This window comes from Podarcis erhardii (genome assembly GCF_964252035.2).
Source record: "Podarcis erhardii genome assembly, chromosome: 9".
NCBI classification, from domain to species: Eukaryota; Metazoa; Chordata; class Lepidosauria; order Squamata; family Lacertidae; genus Podarcis; species Podarcis erhardii.
This window is the reverse complement of record NC_138512.1, coordinates 28,772,062-28,789,529: the sequence shown is the minus strand read 5'-3', so window position 1 is coordinate 28,789,529 and position 17,468 is coordinate 28,772,062. Positions and strand designations below refer to the sequence as shown.

The window sequence follows — 17,468 nt, the reverse complement described above, 5'->3', positions numbered from 1 at the left end:
AAGTGGTAAACCTGACTCTGCAACTGAACTAATGGAGCTTATCTGGACTGAGGGGGAGTAAAGACTTATCCCTTGCCTTAGCCAAATACAGACGGTACAGGATGTTCCTGAGCTAACTGACTGCCCAAGAGCCAAGAGCATAAGTTGTTGTTATTTTAAAAAGCAACTCCCCAAAACACTGAATATTTAAAATAGGAGCATAATTAATCGAGGATAATTGTAATCCCTTACCTGGAATTAAATTATCTATTTCACCACAGCTTTGGATGCCAGCTTTGAGGACTGCCAACCAGACAGACACACATGTCACATATGAAAATCCCTGCCAGGTGAGTTTTGGTTGATGCCCTCATATTAGGAATATTCAGGCGAATTATAAAAACTTTTGCCCAGGTTTTAGGGACTTAGACGAAGTTGGTTGATAAATACTTTTTTTTGGTTTTGTTGTTATCTTATGTTTTTAATATTATTGTTATGTAAACTTTTAAGATATTAGCTGCTGTTTGGAGGAAGGACAGGGTATAACAATGATGTAATGAATCCTATATAATAAATATGATATAGAAAGACACACACATATGCAAACTGCATGTATATAATACACACACATAAATATGCACAGTATGTATATATGTGTATGTGACACAGAAAAATTAACTCTAAACTAAGCAAGAATTTCAATGAAAGCTACCTTGACTTGAAGTCCAATCAAATTCTGCAAGCGGGGGAGGGGGAGGATTGTATTTTGAGTGTTTAATCCAGATCTAGAAAACAGCACATGGTATGGTGAAAGCAAATTATGCAGCCACATAATTAAGAAAGCTGAAAACTGTTGTGTGTGACACGACCCTCCCCCACTTGACAAGAATAAGCTTGTGTAATTTCACTCTTTGTTTGAACCTAGATTCTCTCATCTGGCACTGGTATAGTATATATGAGAGAGACTTATCCATATGCACCTGTACTCACATGTAGCCCTTTAACTTAACAAATAACATGGGAGAGGGGTAAAGAAACAATACAATAATTCAAATGCTGAGGTCGCTTTTTGTTGGCAAATAAACATATTTAATATTTGGTATGTTATCATGTGCTACTTCAGCTTTTTGCGGGCAAAAGAGAGAGAGAGGAGATGGATATTGTTTGCCACTGAAGTTCTCCTCAGAGTACCACTAATGGGAGTGCAGGTTGTGTTAGTTTCAAGCATTTGCGGGAAGTATATTGTGCTTTTTTTGTGGCTGAGGAAAGATAAATGGATGTTGAGACCACAAGAGGAGATTAGGGATTCTATGCTTGTACTGCTAATAAATCACACTCTGCCCACTGATTTGCAAGACCAAATTACATTTCGGAAACTCTGGGGAGCCAACATTGGGTGGAAGGAGGTGATGATTGCTTGCACGGTCAGTGCTTAGAAAAGTCTAATGCGAATAATCTGGACAGGACATTGAAGCTCTTTTCTGAGTAATTGGGAGTGCAACTGGCAGTTTTTGCCTGCACCATTTGGTACACTGGAAGCCTGTAATCCTGTGGGAAGGTGTCCATTATTAAATTCCTTCCCAAATCAGAACAGATATTCTTGGGACACTAGAGCAATGATGGCCAAATCAACAATGACCACCAAACTGTGAAGTCCTGCCTGACTAGACTTCCAACATTACCGCAATTCATTAGGAGGAGACATACTGCCATGGCTCCCTCTCTGCTAAAGGCAGCATCAGCTAGCACCCTACATTTCCACACATTTCTGAAAAAGTGCAGGTAAACTATGCTAGACTCACTGCATGGCCAGAACTTACAAATAACCTGTTCTCTATATAGCTGGAATTCTGCTACATAGGCAGTAGAAGATGATTTGTTCTTACTAAATAGAAGCATTTAAGCAGTGAAAATACAAGTGTCTAGTTCCACCCTTAGAAAGCTTAACAAAATTACTTAGTTAGATACTTGGTGTGATTCAATAAAAGAGAGGAACCTTTTTTGATGACTAGTGAAGATGCTGAATGGCAAAACATAAGCATAACACCAGAAGTGGATAGCATGATGGGGCAGAGGTGCTTCTCTGATCTCCTGTAAGGCAAGTCAGCACAGTGTAAATGCAGCAGCAGGAAGGCTAAACTGGTGGCCTCTCTGCTACCTTGCCCCCTCCTCAGTATCAAGTAACAACTCAGTTGCTAGGAAGGTAAGTGCCTCCACCCCACAACACCATTTTAAAAAAAGGTAAAGGACCCCTGACAGTTAAGTCCAGACATAAACGACGGGTTGTGGCGCTCATCTCGCTTTACTGGCCAAGGGAGCCGACGTTTGTCCGCAGACAGTTTTTCCGGGTCATGTGGCCAGCATGACTAAGCCGCTTCTGGCGAAATCAGAGCAGCGCATGGAAATGCCATTTGCCTTCCCACTGGAGCGGTACCTATTTATCTACTTGCACTTTGACGTGCTTTCGAACCGCTAGGTTGGCAGGAACAACATTAGACCAGCACAATTTGCTATATGAGTTCATGAAAACCAGCACTCCCTAACACAGTCAGCCCCTTCCCTTATGCAAAGCCTATTTTGCACAATAACAGGGAGCCTTTGCAGAAAGCCTCCATTCCTCCCTAGAATACTGAACACTGAAACAGCAGCTTCCCGGGTATCTGGAGCCCTGGGAAATGTAACTTGCCAGAACCTCTAAATATGGGCATTAGGAGCTCATGTGCACTGATAGGAAACTACATTTCCCATGGTTCTTGGTGCCTTTCAACACTATTGTTTTGGTGCTCAAGGTAGCAGGTAGAAATGGAGGTTTCACCAAAAGGCCTTTTGCAAAACAACCCTATCAGTGCTGCCTGGGTGGCTTTGGAGAAGGAAACAGGGTGGCAGAGAACAGCTCAGCAGAATGGGATTTGGTGTTTTGGCCCTGCTGAACTACAGATCACATTGTGTGGGTCTGTATTGTGTTAAAAAATGAAATGAATTATTTTCCATAAATAAGACCAATTAGGCCAGCCCATTCTAAATTCAGCCTGGAGGCAACAACAAAAGAGGTCTGGGTACTGCATACCTTTGAGTACCCCCTGAAAAAAGCACTGTGACTTGTGTCCTTTCAATGCATCCACACCCTCTCACAACTGGTATGAAATTTAACAGTGAACTGAAACTCCCTTCCCATTTTTTCAGTCTCGTTTGTTATCTCCATACTCCTCCCTGCAAGGGGAAGGTTTTCATTTGCTTTTTTGAGAGCATGAGGAAGAGAGATTTCTGTTAATTTCAGTTTATCTAACTGTAAGGGGACAAGGCTGAGGTTTCTTCCGCTCACTCCCACTTTGTACACTTTAAGAAAAAAGTCTGCATTTTGTCATGTCACTATCACGACTCAGTGTTGCATTTTGCAGGTGCACATATAAGAAGAAACTGATATGTGGCTCTGTTGCAGTTGCCCTGTGGAGAATTCATATGAAATGACCACACTGCAAATGCTTGCCCAAAACACATGAAATGGTAAATAGGTTAAAATCTGTTGTGTTTTTGTTTAGATGTGCTTTTTTAACCTGGGTTCAGACTTATAATTAACTGAGAATTTTACCTACCAAAGAGCAACACAGCCTGCAGATCTCTTCATTTAAGGAAGAGTTTATCCTACGTAGCAAAGTTCTGAAATAGCACAACTTGAAGATGTTCAAGGATGACTTTCATGACATGTTTATTTACCCCCTCAAAATTTTAACCTGCAATGACAAACGTGCCCCACCCACTAACAAACAATAAATGGAAACCTGCACTTTTGCTCAGAGATTCAAAACTAGTTTAAATGGCATTGAATCATTTCCAAATCCTCAATTGACCATTTTAAATAGCTGAAATAAGTTCCAGCCACTGCATTCAATGGCTGGGTCTCCATATTCACTATGGCCAACTCTCTCTCTCTCTCTCCCATTGCAAAGGAGCAGAGGATAAGGTAAGCATTTGTTCTTTCTTTGTTGGCCTTTTTGCAATGTTTCAAAGGGTTTTCATGGGTATTTTCATCACTTTGGGGGCAAAAATTCTGTAGCTGGGAAATTTCCCCAGAGGTATCAATGGAAATTTTTGACTCATAATGCGAATGCTTGCCTAACAAGTGATTTTCTGGATAAGGCTTTGAGCTCAGCTAGTGAGACCTGCATGCATACCTGTTTCACAACAGTTGCACGGTTGGGGGCACAATTCAGAATTGGTGATTACTTTTTAAGCCTTAAATGGCTTAGATTTGGAATACAGTGGTACCTTGGGTTACATACACTTCAGGTTACATACGCTTCAGGTTACAGACTCCACTAAACCAGAAATAGTACCTTGAGTTAAGAACTTTGCTTCAGGATGAGAACAGAAATTGTGCTCTGGTGGCGCGGCAGCAGCAGGAGGCCCCATTAGCTAAAGTGGTACTTCAGGTGAAGAACAGTTTCAGGTTAAGAACGGACCTCCGGAACAAATTAAGTACTTAACCCAAGGTACCACTGTAATTGACTGCAATCCCCCTCCTGCTCATGGCTGAGGCACCATTGGTTGGGGGCAAGAGGCCATTTCTGTGGTTTCATCCAGATTATTGAATAGTAGCTAGAGCCCCTTCAGCCTTCCAATTGTTTACCACCCAGTTAAAACTTTCAGCAGGCATTTGTCTGCAGGACAGAAGCTTTTTACAAATTTGGTAGACCCTCATTTTAGAATATTTTTTGCTGCTGAACTTGCATCCACCATATGTTGCTGCTTTATGCATTTTATTTGGTTGTTTTATTCACTGCTTTTTTATGTAGAAAAATAGGTGCCAGTACTCACCATGAAGTTGTTACAGTAAGTGCAACACTTTTCAACAACAACAACAAGGTGCTGGTACTGCATATTCTTGAGTACCCCCTGGGGGGGAAAGTGCTGGTTTTATTGAAAGCCACATCAATTGAGCAAATGCCACCAAGGGCTGGGGCGTATTTTTAAAAAAGGAAAAAGATTATACTGTGAAGAAAACCAAATGCAAGAAGTATATATGTTAAAAAAGTGAAATATTTAACTACAGTATCCTATTACCACTGAATTTGACCTGCACATCGATTTAAGAAATAATTCCTGATGGAGGCAACTGTTAAAGCCAACTAGCTGATTGTGTAAACACACACACCAGTCTTTAGATGAGGTATATCAATGCACTCACTTTTTAGGAAACTTTCTAAAATATATTTAATTGGCTTCAAAGCAGCATCTGCTGCATTTAAATCAGGAGTTAATTTTAAGCTCTCTAGACACCCAAGTCTTACTGTCATAAGAATTCAATATTGTATTTTACAGCAGTTAACTTACTATGCTCCCCCCCTATGCTTCACCATACAACTAGACTGTATTTCATGCTGACATGTGCTGCTTGAACAGGTGCAGACTTCAACAGAAATTTCTCCTAGGGCTAGTAGTCCTGAGAATACTGTATGTGTCTTGAATCTTGGAATTGTGTGTAAGCAAAACCATAAATCAGCTACCAGACGTCTCTGTGAATCAGATGTTGTGTCGGTTCGAAACACGTGCAACCGTACAGCTATGCAAAACGGGAATTAAAACTCTCTCTTGTGCTTGTTTAAAGATGGGATAGAAATCTCCATTGCAGGTCAAGTTACATGATACCCTATCTGTAAACTGACTCCTAAAGAAAAGAGCTCTTCCGAAGAACTGTGTGCGCCAAAGTATGCCAAAGCTATGGTCTTAGAAGACTGACTTATTTATGCTCAAATTGTCATTCATTCATTTTGTAGGTCAACAGAGGCACACTTCTTTTGGATGCTTTCCTCCCACTATACCCCATGAATTCACACAGTTATTACACTCTTTTAAAACTGTTATACCATGGATTGACAATAAAATGTAATCACACAGCTGATGAGGGGGAATAGTTTCTGCTATCAGTGGAGAAATGAAAGGTGCAGCCTATACAATATTTTTCACTCTTTTAAGGAGGATGGAGACAATTAGCTTTCCTAAAGGCGTGTCAGGGCAGCGAGGATGTAGGGCTCCAAAACAGAATACAGCAGCTCAGTCTCAAGACCAAGGAGTGAACGCCAAGCCAGGTGGGCCATTATTGGCTCATCAGGACACCTAACCCTGTTGGGCTTGAAAGCTGAAGCACACCGCCCAGCCATTTGCAGAAGTTGAACTGTAGAGCAAAAGATTCGGTTCACTATTCCTTTTGCATGCAATTAGCCCAAGTGGTGCAGGGACTGTGGCACACTGGGCCCTAAAGTCCCAGGTGTAAGACCCCCGCAAAGGCTTACAACAGGAGAAATATACACACTATCACAACTTTAGCCTTTTGCCAAGACTTCAGCAATCCTTTCAAATGATGAAGGTGGAGAACCAGTCTGTAGACTACATGGTTTCATACTGGGAATTATTCCTCTCTCCTAAAGGGTTCACATTCCCATCCTATGTGTATACTGGGCCTCCCAGTATTTGTTCTGTGATAACCCTAAAACCCAAATCTAACCACAATGTTTCTATCCTTACCTATTCTTACACATATCCCACTTGAATGATTCTCCATATAAGACCATATTTCTGGAATATTAAAAACAGATAATGATCAACGTAGTCATATGCTGATGCTTCCATCTCAATATATAGTATTTCTTTCAGACTCTGTAAACACACCCTTCCTCTGTTTAGCAAGAATTTAGAATTGTTTTGGATTTTCATTCCTCGAAATATTTTAAACCAATCCCGTTTTAAACTCCAAGGACTCAATCATCTATTCTGACCTTCAGTCATAGCTGTTATTTTCTCATAGCAAGCTAAAGCTTCTATAAATTAACAGGCCATCGATTGCTTTTACTGCTTTTATATGCCTGCAGGGCTTTGTTCCATTTCCCCCACTCTAGTATGAGCACTGCTGATATTGATTCTGTTTATTCTCTACAACACACTCTTTTTTGTTGTCCCCCTTCACTCAAGCATGTTGGTCTTAAGAACTCATTTATAGGGATACAAAATAAATTTTAAGCAGTTGTGGTTTAAAGGAATCTTGATAGCAGATTAACAATCACAGGGTTTTTATTGTGATAATAGGGTGAATGCAGTATATCCCACATCTTTGACAACTTGGCCATTGAAGTGTCATATAAACACAATGCTTTTCTTTTAAACCTGAAAGGTAAACGACAACTGTACACACACAAAAATAATTTGTGTTCATAATTTTGCATAAAGTCTTGGGGAAGATCTTTCAGCAAAGCAATACTGAAATAAAAAGAATATGCTCCAGCTTTTTCAAATAGAATTTCTTTTCCTATCAGATGAAACGTCTAACATTTGACTTGAAAACATCAAATCCACAGTTGCACCCAAATCAGTGCTTCTTTCTTGTTAAAAAGGTATACATAAGAACACTGTTCAGAAACAAGTTGTTTTTCAAATGAAAGAAAAAATTCAACAGTAAGAAGTTCCACATGAACAGGAAAAAACATATTTGTTTTTGGTTTTCTTGATTTGTAGCTTTGTTGAATGTGACATATTACCTGTCAGGGCACAAGCAATTCAATAAGCAGTAGCAGTTCTACGAGAAGGCAAATTCTCCGACTGTCAATCATATCTCCATGGGAGGGAGTTCCATAATTAGGGGACTTCCACCATACAGGTAAGGCTTATTGGCATCACCACCAAGAGGCCTCCCACACTGTTCTCAAAGGCCATGTTGGGACATACTGGAAAATGTACTCCATCAAATATTTTGTCTCCCCTCCAAGATATTGGGTTTTGCTTTGTTTATGTATTTGTATTTCTGCAAGCTTTGGAATTCCCCCATTCCCCCCAGCCTGCCGATACCTCATGTGTGGATTGGAAATATGTGCAATTTGGGCTACCTAAGAATCCACATTCAAAGGAGTTTGCTATTAGTATATATAATTACAGTAAGATTTTGCACTATTAGGAGACATTGGTTGATGACAAAAACCCTGAATCATACCCTTGAGTGAATTATGGGAATGCCTCCAACATAAATTTAAAATGTTCATGTTTACAGAGATCATATAGTAGTTTTTAAACATATATTTTCCAGTGCTGTTTACTTGATTTCTCAACACACTTTTGTAATTACTGTAAAAATACAGGCAGACTTAGTATGATCCACATGATCCAAAGATATGGCTTTGACATCTGTCTGTCAACAGAGTCAGAATTTGAGCATGACAATGAGTGGGACATCTTGCATGCCCATATCACAGGGATGGGGAACCTGTGACCCTTCAGGTGTTGATTGACTCCCAACTCTCATTAATCCCAGCCAGCATGGCAAATGGACAGAGGTGGCAGGAATTATGCCCCAACAGTATGTGGTGGGTCACAGATTCCCCATCCTTGACATATTGTATGCATTCCCATAATCAGTTGTATGAGAGTCTGCGCAAATGGCAAATCCACTTAGATGAGCAGGAAAGTCAACAGAGACAGAAAAGAAACCACAACAGTGATAACATAAGCCAACTTCTTCATTTGCATTTGAGACCTGATGGAATGACAAGTCAAGCTGCGTCCCCCACTTCTGCTCTTTCTTCTCACCACGCAGCCAATATTTAGTGAATACAGAACATGCAAAGTAAATGCTTTCACACATTTAATGTCATGTGCAGTTTGGTTCTCAGTACAGAAGCCAAAAGTAAATTTGTAATCATAAATGGAGACAGTGTTCTCTTTCTGTGGCCTGGTAGCAAAACACTAAACATGTTAGCTTTAAATCTGTGTACTTTTTGAACAGGAATATGTTTATGTTGTTATTTCATTCCATTTACTGCCTTAACTTAGAGCACAGCTTGTCTTGCTCATAAACCCTAGCAAAGCAGGAGCACCAAGCGGCAGAACAAAGTATTACAAAACACAACAGCCATCCTCACACAAAAGAGCAATTGGAAAGACTGGCATATAAAGTGGTTCCTAGGCAGCCAATCATTCAGTCACCAACCAGATGATGACCTCATGTGCCTCCAGACCATAGGTGATACCCAACCAAGTCATACTCAAGAGTGAAATCTTTGAACATCAGTCAAATCCCTTTCTTTCAATGGATCAATGTTAGTATGACTAACACTGGATCTTACACCATATCCTGAGATCCAAATACCGTATTTTTCGCTCTATAAGACGCACCAGACCACAAGACGCACCTAGTTTTTGGAGGAGGAAACCAAGAAAAAAAATATTCTGAATCTCAGAAGCCAGAACAACAAGAGGGATCGCTACGCAGTGAAAGCAGCAATCCCTCTTGCTGTTCTGGCTTCTGGGATAGCTGCGCAGCCTGCATTCGCTCCATAAGACGCACACACATTTCCCCTTACTTTTTAGGAGGGAAAAAGTGAGTCTTATAGAGCAAAAAATACGGTACTTTCTTTCCTGCACATTGTGTGACTTGAACTTGCTACAAAACAGCGCCATACTGCCAAAGCTGGGATATTTCACGTGATCATTTGTCTTATTTTTGCTTTCTGTATATATTTTTGCTGTATATTCAGCTGCTAGAGACACACATCCAGTTTTCACTGCAGGTGGTAAACCTGTGTTACTACTTCAAGATTGCAGGGGTGGAAGGGGGGCTCAACATGATTGAATGCTCCTCCAATGCACATAAATTTCCTCCACCTTGAGAACTGGCATGTCAGGGAGATGTAGAGCTCTAGCATAGCCTTCTCAGTCTTTGCATGTGGGCTCTTTTTATTTTTTTTGCTGTTGTTAGGGAGGTGCATGTGAAGATCCCACCTGCATTCTGATGGATTACAGTCAAGACAGATTTACAATCTCAGTGAAAAATAGGCCTTAGACAAATGCCTGTAAATTACTATCCTTTGAAATGAGCATATTGACAAACAAATATAGATTATAAGATCCATATACTTGTCAGTAAAGAACAGCTCCTGTAGGTTCTGCCTTTCTGTAACTTACAGGTGTACGAAAGCTGGACATGAATGGCATTCCATTAAATGTCAGTTTAATGCCCTCCCACAACAAGTGCTGGACAATAGGGAACATCAAGTGAATTAATTAATGCATATGACTATTTACCAAGAGGCAGTTTACCAAGCTGTCCATGCAGCTGCGTGATAAACTGGTCACCTGTATCATCTTGCTAACACTGCATTAAATATCTTTTGTTTCAGTGCTTTATAGTTGTATTAAAATGTGTTTATTGTTATTTGAAATGCTTCCAGAGAACTTGGTGATTGGGTGGCCTACAAATACAAGCAACGACCGATGGATGTGCGATCGCACACATACGCCCGGCGCCAAACCAGGAAGTAACCCCAAAACATCACTAAAATAGCAGAATGGGGGTGGAACGGAGGCAGGGAGGGAAGGGGCAGAATGGGGGGGGGCAAAACACTTTACGCGGACCCCACCAAAATGCATTGGGGTCCAGAAAGTAACCCCTGTGGAAAAAACTGTGGATTGCCTATAGTGTCATAAATACAGTGGTACCTTGGGTTACGTACGCTTCAGGTTACAGACTCTGCTAACCTAGAAATAGTGCTTCAGGTTAAGAACTTTGCTTCAGGATAAGAACAGAAATTGGGCTCTGGCGGTGCGGCAGCAGCAGGAGGCCCCATTAGCTAAAGTGGTGCTTCAGGTTAAGAACAGTTTCAGGTTAAGAACGAACCTCTGGAACGAATTAAGTACATAACCCGGGGTACCACTGTAAAGTTGTCAGAGCTATGGTGAAGGCTGACACAAAGAGTAGCCAAGAGCCCCTAGCACAACTTAGATTTCTAGGTACAATCACAAAAACTAAGTACCCCTAGCACAACTTAGATTTCTAGGTATAATCACAAAAACTAAGTACCATAGGGATGGTGAACATGTGGCCCTCCAGATACTATTAGGACTGAAACCCCTATCATTCCTGACTACCAACCAGGCAACATCTGGAGAACCACAGGTTCCCCCACTCCTGAAGTACACTCCTGAGTGCCCAGAGAAACTATTTCCCCCAGATGTGTGAAGGACCTTCCATACTGCCTTGAGCTCCTTAGAAGACAAAATATAAAAGTAACAATAAGGTGTACTGACCACCATTTTTTTGTCATCTCCAGAATAAGTCTTGATCAGCTTGCCAACATCTGGCCTCCCAAAAACAAGTCTGCCTTTCAATCCAACTGCCTTAAGAAAAGAACTAGATGTGATGAGGCATATATTTATTTAAAGGTTGATGCGCTGGCACAGAAAAGCAGGTAGCACCATCTGTTTTTCTACATGAAACAGAGCAAACAAGGGAATGGAATGAAATCACTGTCTCCCTGTTCTGCCTTGTTACGCTTGTGCCCCATAACCCTGTGGCTATTTTACTCCAGTCCAGCTTGGATACTACAGCTGAGCTAGACTAAGGGCCTAACTACATTGCTTTTGGTCACCTGTGCCACTGCCCCAAGTTATTTGATGAACAGAGGCTAGAGCTCTATTTTGAGCGGCTAGAGCCCTATTTGGGTGTTCCCGCCATAAGATTAACAATTGTGTGAAGGGATGAGTGGGGCTCTGCCTGCCTACTGCACCCACCAGCCCTTGAAATCCATGAGTTGGGCAAAAGAAATGTTTGTACAAGGTAAGTCGCCTGTTTGTGCCTAGGCTCCTCTCCACAACACAGAACCCTAATTCCACACTATGAGCAGGGGAAGCCTAGGTACATATAGCAAGCTACCTTCTGCAGACATCTCCCTTTCCAATTCATAAGATGAAGCAACACAGACAGAGTGGGTGCAGCCTCTGGGCACAGTTCTGCTCTCCCCACTATGCAATTAACTACTTGGTTCCTTTTGTGCCATGCTTTTGAAGGCACTCAAAAAAAATGAGTAAGAATGATATTCTCCATTACTTCCAAGTGTCTGTAAATCCAGTGCGAAGTGAAGAAATAACATTACTCTTCTTGAAGCCCTCTGTACATGTTTGAGAATTTAGCAGAGGGGAGTCTCTCCCCCATCTCTCCTGGCATATCTTTCCCTCATTAAACCACATTTGTCTCTGGAGTTGTTAGGGTCCTCCAGGATTATGTGACTAGATTTTTCTGAATGTGCGGACAGCTCTTAAGGCTCCAGTGTATTACTTATGACCGAGGTCAACGTGCTATTAAAAGCAGAAGAAATCCATGTTTAAATTGAAGGTATGTTTCAATGAGCACAGCTCCATTCAAATACCATTTCTGGAATCCTGTGGGAAAACTCTTTAACACAATGTACTCCATACATTATGAAGTTGCAAGGAAAAGGGAATTTTGTGACAAAATTAAATGTCAACACATCCCAGCACGTGTACACTGTGTACACACATAGAGCAACTTGTGTGTATAAACTTCATTCATTATGATCTGCACACAATACTTACATTAGTCCCTGTTAAAAATGCCATCCTTTAAAAAAAAAGCATTGTGTGAAGCTGCACTCAGTGTTTAACAATGGACTTGACACAGAGCAGAATCAATAAATACCTGCTAAATTGAATCTGTGTGATACTATGAATGAATGACACATCATAGCAAAAGGGATGGGGGGGGGCAGTCAGGTCCTATATCTGAAAGATCTTGAAGTGTAACAAAAGACAATAAATATAAAACAGGCCAGTTCAAGTAACTTAAGTGCTTGGAGATGAAACTAAAAAACAACACAAAACATAGAAGATGCTTTCCAAAGGACTTGGTAGACAAGCGACTCTAAATGTGAATGTGTAATTCTGTGCACACCTGAGTACAGCATTTCCCAATCGCATTTAATAAATGCTCATATATATATATATATATATATATATATATATATATATATGGAAAAGACATCTGAAAATGTATTGGACTTTGGCACCTTTATTGCTTCACCAGCACATAATACTACCTTTGTTACTAATTTACCTATTGACTTCGGCGCAGCCGTCTGCAATGTTTAATCTAGCAGCGATTCTATTATGTTAAGTATATTCTAAAGATTATCCAGTAGCGCTTTGAGAAAGCATGGACTTTTATAAAAACATGAAAGGCACTCCAGGTTTTCAACAACGTTCTAAGCAGCCAAAAATGATGGCATTCTGGCAAAACAGCCACCTATTACTAGTAACCTGGAGTGAGTTACAATTCTCTCCTTCACCATAATTTAAACATTATCTGCCTTACGCTATGTCAACAGATTGCAGTTTTATTGATCAGTTTTACGAGTTATTTCAAGAAACCAAAAGCCTATATGTTTAGCACCTAGACATATGCCAGAACCACACTGCTTCAGTTAGGTCTATAGACATTCCATGTGTGTATCTTTCATTTCCTTTGTCCCCAGTATTGTTCTTAACATGCAGCTTGCCACCGAGGTTGTGTTTCAAAGGAGTTTCGCTCTCCACCCCAGTCTAGCTGCATTTGTGGTCCATGTGGAGAACTGGCTTCCTTTCTATCAAGCCAGCCCCCAACTCAGGCACACAATGGGTGTGTTGTGCTCCCTGTGTGCCTGAGTGTGGGTCTGTGGGAGCTCTTTGAAAAGGAGGTGTGAACTGTTTCTCTCCTACCTTACTCGCCTCTTAACAGCACAGCCATCAGAAACTAATCAAACACAGCAACGGGGCGTGCAGCCCACAAGACGAGTGCAAACGCCTCTTTTCCCTTATGACCTACATACTACAACAATGCAATGCAATGCAATGGAAGAACCGTGGTGGAGAGGGCAAGCGGTGGCCGGTACTCTTTCAATCTAGTTATGTAGCAACATTCACGCTGGGCAGAATGTCAACACCGCAATATGGAGGGGTTTCAAGGGCTTCAAATTGTTATACTTTTAAAAACTCTACCCAAGTCCTGGGGCATACTGATGATTTCCTAGAGTTGGGACAGTGGTGGTACAAAAAGAGACCCCCCCCCCGAATGCACATCATCATCTCTGAACGTGGAAATGAAGTGAGAGGGGGGAGTTAACACAGATCCCAACAGCAACTGCTCGCTTGCAGTAGTAGCCCAAGCCTGACAGTTCGATTATCTGTGTATTGAAAGAAAGGCTATCTCCACTTTACACATCAAAATAAATAATCGCCCGGGCAACTGAATGTAAAATCAACATGGACGGCTTTTTTCTTTTTTTTAAACAACTTAATGCAAGCGAAATATATACATACAGACATATACCACTAGGGTCTTCAGGGCTACGAACTGGAAGCAGGCGAACAAAAGCTTACCTTTCTCGCCGAGCAGCTCAGGGGCGCGCGAGCAGCAGCAGCAGCAGCAATCTCCTTCCCCGACTAAATCCACAGCCAGATGCTCCCAAGACAGCAATCTGTTAATAGGAAGTGCACACAAACCTGAGAGGGCTTTTTTTTTTTTTTTTACACTTACACACACACACACACACACACACACACACCACAAGACAGAGCTCGTCTTGAGCTGCACACCTGCTTGCTTGCTTGCTTGCTCTCAGCCAGGGGTGTGTTTTGCAGGAAGCGACGGCAGCGGCAGCAGGCAGGCAGGCAGGCAGCGTGCAGGATCAATGTTGTGAGGAGAGGGCAACACCCTTCTTTTGGGTCACCAGCTCGCTCTCTGAGAGCCCAGCCGGCGAGCTGTGGAGATAACTGCAGAGCAGTCTCGCTTCCCACCCAGCCCCCACCCCAACAAGACGCGCACACGCGCGCGCGCGCGCACATACACAAAAAGCAGCCCCTGCCCGCGCGCGAGACTGAGATATGTACCCTTTATCACGCTGCATTCCACCTTTTCTCAGCTGGGGGTGGTGAGGGGGGGGGGGAGGAGAGCAGCGGCGATAGGCAGATTGTCAAAATGGCAGCTGGGAGGCATTCCCGGCTCTATTAATTAGACCCATAATGGGCTCGTTTCTTCAGTTTCCTCGCAATAAATTACGCGGCCCCCCCCGCGCGCTTTGTGTACTCCACGCTAAAGCTCAGCATAATATGCTAACACTCTCTTTACTCCCCTTCCCCCCCCCCCCGCCCGCAAAATGGCTGGTCCTTTCAGCACTGCTGCAGACAGCTCATTGGGTTCCACTAGCTTTCTGTAGCCATGGCAACAACCAACAGACTCATCCACCAAGCATGGTTGATCATGTGCGGATCTCATTCCCCCCCCCCCAACACAGGAGGTTAATTGCTGTTTGTCTTATAAGTACCGGGAAAGGGGGTGGGTGTTCGCGCAGATATTGCCAATCTCCCATTAATTAGACGCGATGGAGATTTTGGGTCCTTTGCTCCAAACCCAGGTGGAGTTGGGCAATGTTAGAGCCCTATCCTATGGGCTGGGCGGCATAAAATAAAATAAATGCCAGTGTTAACACACTGTCTGAAACAAACTTTTTTTCTCTTTTTGTCTTCTTCCTAGTCCCTTTCTCTTTCTTTTCTTCCTCCCTCCTTTCCTCCTCTCCTCCCTCCTTTCCTCCCTCTTTCTCTTTCATTATTGTATGAAGTGGCAAGTGTAGAAAATTGGTCAGAGGCTTGTAAAATGTTTATAAGGCGATTGTCTGCTTATTCTGAAGCTCCGTCTTTATGTCTGTTGGAATCCCCTTGTTTATTGAAATGCCTATCTAACTATTATCAACAATAATACTTTTTCCAGAGCAACTTCGCTGTGACCACTCTTTGAATGGTCTTCCATAAATGTGGGATGGTGGGGCAAGGGGGCGGGAATCAATAGTATCCAATATTCATCCTAAAAGTGTAAATCAAGAGATCTTGACATTTGTTGCTTTCAATGTGGAATGTAGACAGAATGTTACTAGCACTGTTATTTCGGAGTAACACCATTGTTTTTCCAGCAAGGCCTTTAATGGTTGGTCTCCAACGCATTGAGCAGATGAAGCTTTTTTTTATCTTTTGAGAGAGATGCAGAGATTCAAATGGCTCCACCTTTAAAATTTCTGCGTTATCTCACATAAGCATTTCTCACATATTTGGTGAGTTCTGCACAGCTGAGAGATCTGTGAGGATACTGAAGGATATTATGTGAGTTTGCATAAAACTTATTGACATGCTTAGTGGCTATTGCACATCTCTTCTCAGAGCTTACATCCTGCCATATAGTGCCTTATTCTGCAGTTGTACGTACTTTATATCCCAATCAGATTTTCTTGTTGACTCATAGCAGTCTGAAGAGCTGTGGACACTTTCACTTTGTATGGTTGCACCAATGCTACATTAGGACACCACAACAATTTCATTTTAAAAATGGTGGACACATAGTGCTTTCCTTCTCTTTTTTCGTTTTGGTAAAACGGAGGTGCCAGTGCTCATATATTGATAAAAATGCATTTTTATCAAGGAGTGGCTGCCATAGGCAGCAAAGAAAGAGGTGCTGAGTAGACATATTTTTATAGCTGTGTTAAGCATTTGTAGATTTTTCTCAATACAAGCAGTTCAGACCAATGCATGGTTACTTGGAAGTTCCACTGGGATGCATTCTCAAAGAAGCATGCACAGGACTGCAACCAAAGTAGCCCAAATGACAAGGGTTCCAAGAGGTGGCTTCTCATACCCCTGTGTTAAGGCCAGGGTTGTCAACCTGAATAAAATATTGGGGGGACCAGGAAATCCCCACCCTGCATAATGGATCACATGGGGCAGCACACACACACCATTTGAATGGTAATACATCAACTTGGGGGGGTGCCCCTTCATATATTTTATGGGGTGGGGGTTGAGGGGACCTCGGCCCCTAGGAGTAGGCTCCTGTGAATAGGGCTGTGTACACACAATACCTATAAAGCACATTCTTTGCCTCAAATAATTGTGGGTGCTGCAGTTTACCCCTTGCAGAATTACAATAACCAGCAAACAAGCCAGGGCCAGCCCAACACATTTTGGCACCTGAGGTGGACCACAAAATGCTGCAACCCTCCCTTTCAGGAAAGAAGAGATGTGGGAAGATCTTTATCAGGAACAAGGAGTGGCAGGGGGAGATCAACATTGGGATGTGTTGCCACAGTGGATCCCGTCACCTGAGGAAGTTGCCCCATCTGGCCTCATAGGTGGACTGGCCTCCCCTGTATCCCTGTGCTCCTCTGAAAAGCCCCTCTGGAGGGTTGAGGGCCTTCCTGAACAATGAGGAGCTAGGCTTAGGAACTGCTGAGGGAACCCCCAAATCAAGCTTGAAGGAGTGAAGAAGTTAACATGCAGCACCCCACATTGTCCAGAAGGTCTCCCAACCCTCCAGAATGATTTTCACAGGGTCTCTGTTGGGGAAGGAAGGGACGCTTTCCATCCATGAACTTCCTTAAGGTCAATGATATATGTACAGTTACTTGGGAGCAAGTCTCACTGAACACAATAGGGCTTACTTCTGAGTAAACATGCATCGGATTCCTATGCATGTTGTTGTTATGAGCTTGTCTGTTCTGTTCTGGACTTGGGGCTCGGCTGGAACCTAATAGGGAAGCAAGATCTCTTGGGGTGTGAGCTTCCTCACCCTGTGCTCAGCTTGTATATGTGTAGATCAAACCATATATCCTAAGAACACCATGGTCTTCAATGAC

At 42.3% G+C, this 17,468-nt stretch overlaps 1 protein-coding gene and 2 long non-coding RNA genes across 45 annotated transcripts in view; 2 read left to right on the top strand and 1 right to left on the bottom strand.

The window, feature by feature from the left end:
• The window catches only part of SORBS2 (sorbin and SH3 domain containing 2), a gene marked incomplete at its 3' end in the record, with an annotated part of 179,875 nt that extends 164,959 nt beyond the window's left edge, over positions 1 to 14,916 (bottom strand). For 13 of the 41 annotated variants that reach the window (XR_014160000.1, XR_014160001.1, XR_014160002.1 and 10 more), the window contains exons 1-2: positions 14,386 to 14,596; positions 14,170 to 14,267 (exon numbers count right to left, since the gene is read on the bottom strand). Of the gene's footprint in view, positions 1 to 14,169; positions 14,268 to 14,385; positions 14,598 to 14,679 lie in introns of those variants that run through there. The other 28 variants (XR_014160011.1, XR_014160012.1, XR_014160013.1 and 25 more) reach the window with 10 other exon arrangements.
• On the top strand, positions 137 to 4,835 carry LOC309349735. The gene is made up of 3 exons (XR_014160149.1): positions 137 to 329; positions 1,569 to 1,761; positions 4,773 to 4,835. It is a non-coding gene; the product is annotated as an uncharacterized lncRNA (long non-coding RNA).
• Positions 14,917 to 15,033: 117 nt separating the features above from the next.
• The window catches only part of LOC309349706, a 79,279-nt gene continuing 76,844 nt past the window's right edge, over positions 15,034 to 17,468 (top strand). For all 3 annotated transcript variants that reach the window (XR_014160112.1, XR_014160113.1, XR_014160114.1), the window contains exon 1: positions 15,034 to 15,086. This is a non-coding gene — a long non-coding RNA (uncharacterized lncRNA). The remainder of the gene's footprint in view (positions 15,087 to 17,468) is intronic.